Here is a 13,386-nt window from a genome sequence, read left to right as displayed (position 1 = left end):
ATCCAAATCAAATAATATAGTTGCAGAACTATTCCACTCTCCACCGCCAGCATTTGTAAAACAATTTTGGTGGTGTAGTACTGTTACTTACTTTGGCCAATGTTTGTCCTGGGTACCCTCACCCTTCCATTTTCCTGCATGCATCCATTACAGTGATATATTCTCTCCTCCTGTGAGACATTTTATTAACACCCACACCTCTAACTTTTCATAATCTACTTCTTATTGTGGTCTGAAACACTACAGCCCAAGTAATTTTATTTAGGTTGAAATTCAAAAGTTGCTTTTTATCCCGTATTGCCCATTTTGATCGTTTTACAGTAATGCATCACTGCTCGTGTACTGCTATGTTTACACTTGAGTCATATTTTTTTGCTTTGAAAGTTTTTTGTAAAACAGTAATGGTGGTAAGTAATTGCTTAATAAAGAAGATTAAAACATTCATTGCATTCTATTTACTTTTCATGTGCCGTGTGAATTTAATACCTCAGTGTCCTTTTCATCATTTCTGTAATCCTTTCTTTCCACTTGCCTTTCCAATGTTCAACATGTCTACCTCGCTGATTTACTTTGGAAATTCTCTTATGCTGTTTGTTTTTTTCGCAACTTTTTTTGATAAAGTGGGAACAGTTTTCCTGGGAACCTTTCTTGCCCAGCCTTCTCTTTATTTTGGGATTGATCTACTTGAAGTGCTGTCCCAGCTCCCAATTTTGATATAGCAGACAAATCGGCCTTTCTTTTTCTCACTTCCTGCAGTGCTTTATTTGGGCTCACGTACATCTTAAGTTCTAATGGAGAGAAAATTCTTAACTGCGTTGGGTACAATAGTTTGAAGAATAATTTCATTTCCCAGCATTTGTTATTTGCAGGAATAAGTGCCTTTGTCCTGTTATGAATTGTAAGGGAGTAGTCATTATCTGTATACACTCTGGTGTCCCCTGTTGTAAATATGGTGTCTTTTTTCAGAGTTTTGCAAGTATTTGTTTTTTTTAAACTGTATGAGCTAAATTTAACCAGTATAGACCTAGGGATTGTAGTACGATCCCAGCCTGGTATATCCACACTGTGTGCTTGTCTGTTTGCATTGTGGCTATAGGGATGTCTGTCCAGTCACTCAAGCAATGTTTCATGAACTGCACACAGTCTCTTTACTCTGTCAGCTTTGGAATAGTCGTAAACCTGATGTTCTCTTGGTGAGACCTATCCTCTATTTCATTTAGCTTCTACTCCATCTGGTCCAGGATTGAAGCTAGTTATGCCACATTTTCTCTAACCAATGTGTAGGTAGCACGCACCTCCATGACAGCATCAGAAAGACTTGAAGGGCTGTCCACAATTTGTTATATTGTCAGATTATTATTTGGTATGTAGTCCGTTAATGTACCACTTATTTTAAATATCTTCTCAGGTATTTAGGTTCATAGATTCATAGGTTGGTACTAGGCTATAGGCCCTAGGGCTTATGCAAGCCTAGCCATAACAATTCCCTGGATATTTCTTCCCACAATATTTACTTCTCTGGACCCCTGTCTAGCAGGGCAACTGACATGATCACCGGGGTGAATTTCCTATCTCCCATCCAATCATCAAGGTTCCTTTTGAAGAGGGCCAATGAGGTGCTCTGCTTGACATGTATGGGCAGTCTCTTCCAGAGTATGGGGAGTCTCTGGGTCAGGAACCCATCCCTCCAGCATGTTTTGTTCATTGTGATGACAAGGTTTAGATCCCTGGAGCGTGTGGCTCTGAGGGATTGGGATTTCTTTAAGTGGAGAATGTCCAACAGCTCAGGGTTTGACATGGCCTTGTATGTTAAGCAGAGATCGCCTCTGAGTAGATGATATGCCACAGAGTATAGCTGGAGTTTTTTAGACGGTCAGCATATGGCATCTGCTTTAGGCCTGTGATTCTTTTAGTGAGGTATTTCTGTGGCCTTTCCAGCTGTTGCAGATGTCTTGTGAGGTACATACCAAACAGAAATAATGCCAGCACCAGAAAGGACTGATACTAATAGCTTTATTGAGCTGAATACTAGACCGGTTTCAGCACATGGCTTTCATCAGTAGATTAATACACTTTGAAGAAAAAGCCCTATCATAAATACTTATAAAGAATTAGAATATCTGAACATCTGGGGGATATCAGGAATGCCAGGATCACCAATGCCCTATATAGACACTCATTGAATCATCCCACTGCTAAATTTAATTTTACTATCATAGACAACATTACAGGTAATCGTGCTTTCAAAACTGGATGGCATGAAATTCTTAACAATAAAGAAAGAAAATGGATAGTGAAACTAGGAGGTTTGTTTTCCCCTGGACTCAATGATAAATTATAAATACTGTTTTTTTCAGGTTAAGTGTTTATGCCTGATTTGTTTAATTTATTTGATTATTTTAAAAGCATATATTTTTTTCTCATATACATGCTATTTGAACTTTGTACAAATATATATATATATGTGTATTTATGTATTAACCATATATATTTCTTATGACAGGAAATGATGTCATCATTGTTGAGGTATTTATGGTAGGGCTTTTTCTTCAAAGTGTATTAATCTACTGATGAAAGCCATGTGCTGAAACCGGTCTAGTATTCAGCTCAATAAAGCTATTGGTATCAGTCCTTTCTGGTGCTGGCATTATTTTCATTTTGTTCGGACTAACTTGCTTGCCGTGCACCAGCCGTACTTGCTAGCTTTTCTCTTTGCCTACCAAACGGGGCATTATACTCTATAATGGGTCTAATGAGGGATGAGTACAGTGGGACAATGACCTCCTTTTTTCTGGATGAAAAGCCCTTAGTGATGAGGTGTGCCACATAGAAGGATTTCCTAACTGTTGTGGCGATGTGGTTATCGAAAGTGAGACCACTTTCCACCTGTGTCCCTTAGTCTCTCATCACACTTTCGATGTTTAGTGTCCTGCCACCTATGTGGTAATTCATGGGTACATGTTTTTTTCCAAAGGGGATAACTATACATTTCTTCCCATTAAGCTTGAGCCCATGGCTCTGGCACCAGGCATCTGTTTCTGTAAGGCCCTTTTGTAGAATATCCACATCATTTGGGGATTCAATAATGGCTCCCAGTTTGCAGTCATCTGCAAACTTTGTTAGCCAGAGTCCCGTAGTGTTGGCCTGTACTTCAGAGAAGTAGATGCCAAACAAGAGTGGTCCCAGGACTGAACTCTGAGGTACTCCACTTGTCACTTGTCTGGAGCTAGATTTGGAGTCGGCTACGTTTACAGTCTTGCTTCTGTCAGTAAGCCAGTTGGCAACCCATCGAGTGATGTAGGGATTTATGCCCAGCTTAGTAAGTTTATCTATGATTCCAGAGTGGGGGATAGTGTCGAAGGCCTTGACGAGGTCCAGATAGGCTGTGTGGACCGCCTTACCCTTGTCCAATTATTGTCTCCAGCATCAGATCCTTGATAAATTGACTTGCCTCTATTGTACTGTCTCCTGTATAGCGTGTTACTACTCCATTCTCATGGGGTGTCATCAGCTTGGTAACTTCTTGCAGCAAGCTGCTTATCTTATTAGTTTTTCCCTATTTTCTGTCTCCTGCCTTTAGTCATGAGGTACATAGGGCTGGATAAACATATACCACTTGATGGGTACCATGCCAGAAGAATTGCATTTGTCTAATTGTCTCAGGCAGTGTCTGCTTAGAATCATTAGGGAGTACCAGTTCATAGGCCTAATCAGCATACAGATCAGAAATGGCTTCTGGCCTAAATAAGGTAGTTAGTGTCAGAGAAAATCTCATCTATTCTTATGCAGTATTGTAAATATGTGCCATATATTAATATTTTTAAAAACCTTATCCAAAAAACATTAATATTGTTCTTCATCGTATCAAAGGAAAGCTTCTGTAATACTGGAAATGATTTTCTCTGATACCTGCTGCCTTAACTAGTAATCCTTTCCAGACATTTATTCTTATTTGTGAGTAAAATATGCAAGTATTAGTAAACATACTGTTTGTATAATTATCTCATCAACTGAATGTCACGATAGACAATGCTCTGCAGAAAACTGAAAGTCACAGCAGAATGAACAAAAATACTACTTATAGTTGGGAGGTCTGTGTACTATATTTAGAGGGATATGTTGGTATAATTTCAGTAACATATTAATTTCTGTTTGATTTGTCACTATAAATTCAATTTTGTGTCTGGATGATAAAGTAATATCACCCTTATGAAAGATTATATTAAACAAGTATTGCATTTTTACTTTCTCAGTAATGTTTATGGTTCTCAAGGTATTTACATTTGCTTTATGACAGGTTTCATTATTGTTTTTTGGTGAACTATCTCAGGCAAAAGCTGTCCAGCCAGGAACTCATCAGGTGTCAGGAGGTGTGAAATTGTACTGCTGCTACAAGTGGATGTATTAAGGAACCCAAGGTAAGTACCGTTGCTACTTATGTTATAGTTTTTTAATAACTAATATATTAGTTTTAGATATTTGGGGTCCTTTACATTGTTAATTGTTGCTTTTAGTTCATATTGGGTCTTTATAATAGTATCTTCTTTAGAAACTGAATGAATACTAAAAAACTAATGGCTCTTTTGAATTTCAGATAGTTAAATACTTATTTTACTTGAATATTTAAGTAAATTAAATGATTTAATAAGATTTTTTCTAATTATCATGCTAACAGTTTTCATTTTCTTCTAATGTTCACTATCTCATGTATTTGTCAGATGTTTTGCTGAAAAAAGTGCATGATCTTTGTGGTCTGCTTTCGTTGAGATTTTTTTCAGCTGACCACTTCACAGCTCTGTTTTACTCAGAATTCGTATAATATTTATTTGTGCTTTGTTGACTGGGTTAGTCTTACTATGCCAGTGGCTTCTTATGGGGGGTGGGGGGTGGGGACTGGAAGTGGTATTCATACTGATGTGTGGAAATTTGGCCAGGGCACTGGGGAACTTCTCATATTCTTTTTTCTAAGTGCTGTGGGATCTTTTACATCCACCTGAGCTTCCACCAGCTCAGGCAGATGGGAATATCTCTCAAGTGTACCTCATTACAAGGATGGTTCCTCATAGTTCCACATTGAAAGGATCTGTCACACATTCATTGTTAGCATTTTTTAAATCTGATATCCATGGTAACTAGAACTGCATTTTACTAATTCATTAAAATAACTATTATATAATTAAAAATATCACATTTCAACCATCCTATGAGCTTCCTAGATGAAGGTGTTAGTAAGCTATTAGTGAGTGTTCCACATTTTGCCCATTTGTTACACATTATGAAAGGTGGTGGTCCTTATTGTGGACATGGCAGGTTGAGAGCCATGGCTGGGGTCTCTGTTTAACTTCTCATCCAAAGGAAGGTAAACTCAGGAATTCAGCACCTCCCCCCTTATGCTGCACTACAGTGTCAGTATTTGAAAATTAATCCAGCTACCTGGTTAGAATAGAACCCTGAGCCTTCTGGTCCAAAGGTATGTGTGCTACCTGCTGAGGTACTGAGACTGTTGAAGACTTCTTCATGGCATGGTAACATTTTCTCAAGATGACATGATAAGTAGCTTGTTATACCTATGGAGTTGTGGTATCTGTACCTCTTGTGGGGGCTATCTTAGGCATGGCAATATAAGATGCTGAATAGGGTGCTGTTGACTTTTGTACAGTAGTGGAGACAGTTGTATTGGTATACAGCTGAAGGAATTTGGCTTTCTTTCTTTCTTGCCATTTGTGGTTTCTCGGAGAGTTGATAGTAGTACCCTTGGAGCTTTTAGTTGTGTTTTGCATGCTTGCACTGTGGAAATGGATACTTTCACAATGGTGATGTGGTCTGTTCATCCCCTAGCTCTCTTGGGATTGTTCTGCTTTGGTCTTACCATTCTGTAGTGTCTTGAATGTTGTGCAAATATCAAGTTAATGTACATGAGTTTGAGGATTAGGGGTGCAAGGGAGATTGCCTCTTTGCAGAAATACTTATTTTCAGGTATTTCATTTGTTTGCATATTAATAGCAGGTTTTAAGGTTATGGAAATGAGCTTTTGCTTTGTCAGCCACTAATTAAGTCTAGAAAATAGTGATGTGCTGATCCTTATCTTTTAATTTCCCTTTTAGAATTTTCCTAAAATTGAACAGTATTTTGGCAAATTCCTTTACTTTACTGTATCTGCTTTTTACATAAGCCTTTACGAGCACTCTCTTTATTGTATGTTGCAATCTGACTGAGTTTTACCTGCATTTATGACCTGTCTGCAGTAGCATTTTGATTTTGTTGAGTTGATAAATTTAGTGTGACTAGTAATAGGTTTAGAGTTGCAGTTACTTTATTTCATGAGTTTATGTTTGCAAAGTTAACGTAGACTTAGTCTTAAGTAGTTCTCAAGCTCCACTATTTGCTGCCCCTCTGAGAAACATACGTCTCCATACACATCTTCCCTGGCTTGTGCTGTATACTACATGACAGGTCTGTTTCTCATTGTTGTAACACTCAGCACTCCCTCTACATACCACTCTGCTGGTGAGGGAGCATCCTCCCTTCCCCCAAGATGGGCAGGTAAGTAACAACTCAGCTACGGCCTGCCACCCTCCTTGGCTCATTCCCTTTAACACACATGCTACCAGGTCATCTGGATCACAGTCTGGGCTTCATCCCTCTATGATATGGGGAGAAGGCTAGTACAGAACCTAATACTTATAAATGTTTGACAGCTGAAAATGTAAAGGATGCAAATAAAGATATAAACAAAACTGAAGTTGTTGAACAAAACAGAAAAAATAACTAAAAGTGTCTAAAGGCCAAGGGCTGAAAGAAATTTTGCTGAATTCTGTAAACTTTTATTTGACAAAACAATAAATATATGTTATAGAATGTTTAATTATGCCCATGACATTTTACTTTTTACTTTTTATGGGTACTTTCAGACCAATAAAGCTAAACCCCACTAGCTGTAGACATGCACGTTTCAGCCATTTTCTGACCTCGTTAGTATAGCATAAGTGGATTGTTTAGCTATACTTTAGAGACACAGAGCTTAAAATCAAGCCTGATATCCATAAATAATACCTCTGTGTTTCTGAAGTGTAGTCATTAAAGCTTTCCATTGTTTGAAGTTTGTAGTCTTAAGTCCTGCGTTTTTTTATCTCAAACCAGAAAATAGGTGAATTTATTGGGTTACTAGTCCTCAAGTTTGGTGAGATAGCTGTAAGGCCAGACATGCTTTAAAAGCCTTCCTATTAATTCAGCTGTCTGCGCCAGTGAAACATTATGCTAAGTGTGGTTGCATTCTGAACAGATACTCCTAACAGTGCAGGCTCAGTACTTGAACCTGCACATTTGACATTTTACAAACAGATTGGAATAGACTTCTGATCTCGTTAGCAAGATGGTGAGCCTTTCTGAAGCACAAGTAAGACAGTTCTTCAGAGCTTTGTGACTTAAGGTTCCATGCATTTTGATAACATATATTGCAAGATTTCACATGAGAAAGGCACAGTGGCTCCGTGACAAGCATTAAATCAAGCCACAGATTCTTTAAGTCATTTATTTCCAGAATTGCCAACAGTTGCAAAAGCTTTCTGCTCATGGGCAAAACTTTACAATATTTGTCTGAGCATGTCTTCTTTTATTTAAAACATGTTTTATTGATTTTCATGAAATAAAATAATATAAGAAATATGATATATAAATATGCACAATATATGTCTTAAAAACATCATAACATGGGACAATAACTATTTACAATGTCCATAACAGATATAATGTCATTGTTGTGATTACATGTTATCTAGTAGTTTTTCAAGCTTCAACCAAGTTAATTTCTTACGTGTTATCTTAGTAGTTCTTTCTGAAATAGTTTGCAACTCCCTATTACATACGAGTTTAGCTAATAGTAAAAAATCTGTAAATGATAGGATTTTTTTACACTTCCAATTTGACATAATGATTTTTTCTTGCAATTGCAAGCAAGGACCAAAGAAGGTACATCTGTATTTTGGGGATATGTGTTGGTATCGGTGCATTGAACAGTAATAATGAGTCAGATACTTCACACTTGTCCAACCACAATGCTTTTATGAAATTTCTGAACTCTATCCAGAATGGAGTTACTATTTTACATGTAAGAAACATTGTGTACCCAATCTGCGCAAAGTATTTCTTCACATCTCCAACATTTAAGATTATTTTTTGATATCAAGTCCATCTTATGTGAGGTAATAAAGCTCCTATGGATGTATTTCCAATTGAAGATTTTCCAAGAAGGGGATGACGTTGTGCTACTAATTGATTTAAGTACTAATTCTTTATCACTATCTGAAAAAATGGATTTGTTTATTCCCTCTGTGAAATTCCATAAGGATTCCTCTGGGATTTGCATATTGGTTCTTAAAGATTTATATATACTTGACAATGACAGAATATTATTAACGTGCAAAGTGTTTATTTCACAAAGAAGAGAAAGTATTTTAGATAAAGGTGTTGTGGTGGTGATGACATATTTTGAATTCATTAACTATGTATTCTCTAAATATTTCTATGTTGAACCAGTTGTTGTGCTTTATGTTATACCTGGCCATAAGAGAACATGGTTCCTGGATATTATTATTGCAGAGAAACTGGTGCCAGAAAACAAAGCCATTTTCTTCTGTTGATGGGGGTGTGGCCAAGATACCAAGGAGTTAATTGCACTTTCTTGATGCTCTGCCTGAAATGATTTTTTCTGACAGGATTTTCTATTTTAACTCAAGAAACATTGAAGAATTTGTCCGCAACTACTTATCTTGATATTGTGAACAACTTTATCAGAAGAAATCTCAATTTTGTTCAATTATTTACCAACATATTCCCTGTCAGAAGTTCTGTCACCAGTTACAGACTGAAACAGCTAAAGGAACTTCAAACAATAATCACCAGCATTCAAGATCTTTCTATAAAGATGGATAATTTAGAGAAGATTATGGAAAATATGAAGAAAGAAAGCAAAAAACAAACTGATGACTCAAAGGAAATTATTGCTACTCACTTTGACCAAATAGCAGCTATAGAAGAATCAGTAAATGAAACAGGTGGCAGGCAAATGGAAAATAACAACCGGATAAACTTTTTACTAAAATAAAATAACCAGTTACTAGAAAAGGTGGAAGACCTAGAGTGTAGATCCAGAAGAAACATTAGGATCTATGGAGTTCCAGAGAAAATGGAAGGAAATATGATTCTCTTCCTAAATGTTTGGCTTCCAAAAATACTAAACCTCCCTAAAGCTTTATCTTTCAGAATTGAGAGAGCCCACAGGACTGTGTCATCTACATCTGCATCAAAAAATTCAACAGCTGTGAGATCCATCATTGTAAAATTCCTACCTACACAAGACAAAGACTTAATACTAAGAGCTGCATGGTCAGGAAATCCAGTCCAAGTGGATGGGAAAAATATAAGATTTGACAATGATTACACTTCCACTGTGATCACAAAGAGAAAAGTGTGTATCCCACTTATTAAAGACTTAAAAAAAAGCCAACATTAAAGCCCAGGTAATGTTTCCAGACAGAATCAAAATTACCCTCTCGGCTGGTCAAAAAATATCAGCCGTCGTGAGGAAAAGCAACTTACTTGAGAAAGTAGAAGAAATGGACCTTTTTTCTTTGCCCAGTCTAAAAATACAAGCTGCTAATGGTAAAATAACTACAGCTGACAAATCTAGTAAGATGCTTAAGGGGAAATAGTATAAAAACCATCACTCTCAAAACTTATTAACAAACAATGCATCTGAAAACACAGGATACAAATGGAATCATAATGTCTGAGCATGTCTTATCATGTGTATAGCACCACTGAAAACTAATGAGAGATGTTTCAGAAAAGGCTTGCAATGGGGGCATCATTTCTGCAGGACTTTAGGTATTTGATCAGTAAAGAAAAATGTTTTTCATGTAAGTATAACTGAGATGGTGCAGTGGTTTTGGCTGTGAAGGAGCTTAAAACAAAGTCTTTTGCCTGGTCGTCCATGTCTGATAAGTATGAACAATACAGCATCTGTATGATGTCTCAAAAACAGCAGGAATGATTCATGTTCCACACCTCCAATGCAGGAAAATTGTGAACAGTCTGAAGTGGGGTCTGAAATGTAAGATAATTGTACATTCAGTTTATGTACTAGATAAAAGGAGCATTGCTGAGCAAGTCATTGGCACTGACTTATGAAAAGCAAGTGAATGGACCATTTGTTTTACATTAAATTTCTCTTTGTGGAACTTGTCAGGTGGTTCTGTTTGCTACAGGAGACCGTGTTTAGACCATAATATATTATTTCTTTAGTTGTCAACTTTGGATCTAAAAGATGAACACGTTCTTTTTATTCTCAAATCTTAACTTTTTTTATGCTTCTTCCTTTTTCCACTGATCTTGAAACAGCTTCTCAACCCCAAGAGGTAGAGATCTTAAAATTAACTGTCATGGCTTCAAAATGCTTAAGAAAGCCATATTACACACTCCTGCTTTTATCATGTTTTCCTGAATGTCATTCTCTCTGCAAATTAATTTTGTGTAAGTCAAAACTGTGAGTACTTTACTTCATGGCCATCTAACTTCGTGCCCGAAAGATCCACATTTAATTCTAAACAGTTTTATTTTCAGCAGAAATTGTTCTCATATTCATGGAAGCCAGGACATTTTTGACTAAGAAATTACTAATGACTGGAGTAGAAAATATCTTTTTACTTAGTTGCTAAGCAGTCTGTTGATCCAGAATGGTGCCCAACTCCAAAAAGTCATATTAAATACCTCAGTAAGAGAGGTTTGTCTTATTTTTTTTTCAACAAAATTCGTATTTTAGGAATATCTGCCTGATTCCCTGTTGTCCCAAACTTTCCTGGAGGAATTTCCCATTTGATACCCCCTCAGTTCAGTATGAAACTGTGTACCATTTCTGGGACTTAAAACTTCAAAATATAAAAGCCGTCACTGCCACCCTATGATCCTGCTTTGTTCTATGGATTTAGTTTCTTTTTTTATTTTGTTGTGTGTAAGACATTCATATTGGTTACATTTACATCTGCTAGAAGGATTTATGAGCTGTAAGCAATGATAAACAGCAAACTATAGCCTTTCACAGGAGTGTAGCTTTAAAAGTAATCAATTTTTTATGCGTGAAGTAATATTAACTGTTTCATAAATCATTCCATATAGCCATTGGTCATCTTTACTGCAGTAGGAAAAAATAGAAAAGACAGAGGAAGTATTGTTACATACCTTGGATGCCTATGCGCTAATTACATAGCTCTTTCTCTCTCTCTCACTGTTATGAAGTACAAACTAGGATTCCACATTTCTAAATAGACCTTGTCATTGAAGCTTGCCTGTTGTATTGTCTTACAAAAAGTACAACAGAGCATTGTCAGAGGCGTCCTCAAGCACATTCAGAAGGCTCTGCTGGTACTTCTCCAACATATAAAAATAACTTTAGAACCTGCGTGATATTGAAACATGGTAATTTATTGGCATATTCACTAGCACTTCAAGCTAAGTGTTCATTCTGGAAGCAAAGTAGGCTTTGGCAATGCAGTGCTTCAGGACATTAACAGATCCAGCACAAGGCGACCTGGTATCTGCGTAGGGCCCAGCACTAACTGGGGGGAGGGCCATAAAAATCAGCATTTAACTAGCTCACTCACATCTTTAGCTCGATTACTGTTCTGTGTGGCTTGGTGCATGTGGTGCAAATAACTCAAATACACTTATCCATACCACGCTTGCAGCCCCACTGTATGATGCACACTTTTATGCAGTGGTTGTTATATTGTAGAAGCAACTACAGAGCACCCTGATTGTGCACCATTAAAACTGCTTTGTCAAAAAGTAATGTTGTGCTTAGAAATTAAAATACATATTTATATTTGCTATGCAAAGAAGCAGAAACACAGTTGCATCTACTCAGTGGATTGTGTTTGTTCTGCACAGTGCACAATACACAACACATTTAGCACAAAGTAACTTTAAACTGTGTGTGCTTCTACATTAATGTAGATTGTTCATCTTGAGCCTTAGCTGCATGGTTTAATTTTTGCAGCACCAATTTTCTACTGACATTTATATAGCATGGTAATCAATCATGTCATAGGTACATGGTTTTAAATGACATTACTGATGAAATGTTGCTTGTAGCACCACTGTCACTTTACTTTTCAGCATTGTATTGCAACTCCCTGTTGAAATGTTGGCACTTGTTGAATGCTGACAGATCAAAAAAATATTGGAAATCAAGGAGAAAAGCCAATCTCCAACCTTGCTCTCCTCCTTTAAACTTCTTTTTTTTTTTGCACGAGGCAAGTCCCCCATACCCCTAAAACTTATATAAATCAGCTTTGATTGCCATATCTCAGAGAAAAGGGAATATTCCCAGAAATAGCCATGTCAGACTTGGCATATGTAAGTCCATTTTTTGGCCATTCAGTCTCTGTGACATTTCAAATGGTTACCTTTTATTGCACTCCTCAGCACTCCTCAGCACAATAGTTTTTCACTTTTATGTCTTAAGTGTCTTAGGTTAATATGCTCATTTGTCAAACTTAAAACATAGTGGCCATCATGAAGCCTGACTGCTGTAACCCCACATTGATATTGTCTCATTGTAGTCTGTCTGTTGGAAACTATCAGGTAGTTTGAGCTGAGCTGATTGAAAGACAGTTTGGGGCACAAAGCCCTTCAGAGCTTTCCTGCCAACAGAGAGAGGGAGGCTTTGCCCTGAAAGGCAGTGCTAGGAATAACAAAAAAATAAATGTCCACATCTGGGAAAAAAAAGCACCCCCAAAAAACAAACAGAGGGGATGGAAGGAGGGAGCGGCCACTGCAGCAGTGATCATTCAAACATCTACTGTTATAGTACATTTACTTACACAGCTATACTATGTTCCTCATATTGATCACTGCTGCAGTAGGGGTAGATTACCCTAGCTAATTACATTTGGGATGTGGAAGGAGAAGAGTCCAGGAGCCTCTACAGAATGGTCCTAGCAAAGCCTGTTCTAGACCTAGAAAAGTACTCAAGCGTATAGTGCTTTGTAAAAATATGTACAGAGGACCAAGTGTGACATCCCCACTCTAGACCAGTAATCAAGGAGCCTGAATCCTCACCATTGACACTGGGGAGAGAAGTTCACTTGGAATACAAATGGATGCACTCAGTATTTCCAAATAAGGACCTCTCTGCATCAAGGACAATTTCCCTTAAGAGCACACAGGGAGCACAGTCAGTTCGGGGTCTGGATTTCTTTATATCCATTTGTTTTCAGGGCCCCCATTAAGGCTCCTCACTAGCACAGCTATAGGGTTAAGTCCTCAACTGAGTGTCCAAGCCAAGTCCTCCAACACCCTCTCTGTTAAACCAGTGCTTTGTGTCCCCGC

The 13,386-nt window shown here is 37.5% G+C and overlaps 1 protein-coding gene across 1 annotated transcript in view; it reads left to right on the top strand.

Annotated features, from left to right (window-relative positions):
* PTPN14 (protein tyrosine phosphatase non-receptor type 14) overlaps positions 1-13,386 on the top strand; it is a 1,716,286-nt gene that overhangs the window by 323,685 nt on the left and 1,379,215 nt on the right. Inside the window, exon 2 of the mRNA XM_044061300.1 lies at positions 4,298-4,418. The gene's annotated coding sequence lies outside the window, so the exon portion shown is untranslated. The remainder of the gene's footprint in view (positions 1-4,297; positions 4,419-13,386) is intronic.

The sequence above is a fragment of the Protopterus annectens genome, chromosome 1.part0 (assembly GCF_019279795.1).
Source record: "Protopterus annectens isolate FY-2018-M chromosome 1.part0, PAN1.0, whole genome shotgun sequence".
Classification (NCBI taxonomy): domain Eukaryota; kingdom Metazoa; phylum Chordata; order Ceratodontiformes; family Protopteridae; genus Protopterus; species Protopterus annectens.
This window is presented reverse-complemented; position numbering and strand designations above follow the sequence as displayed.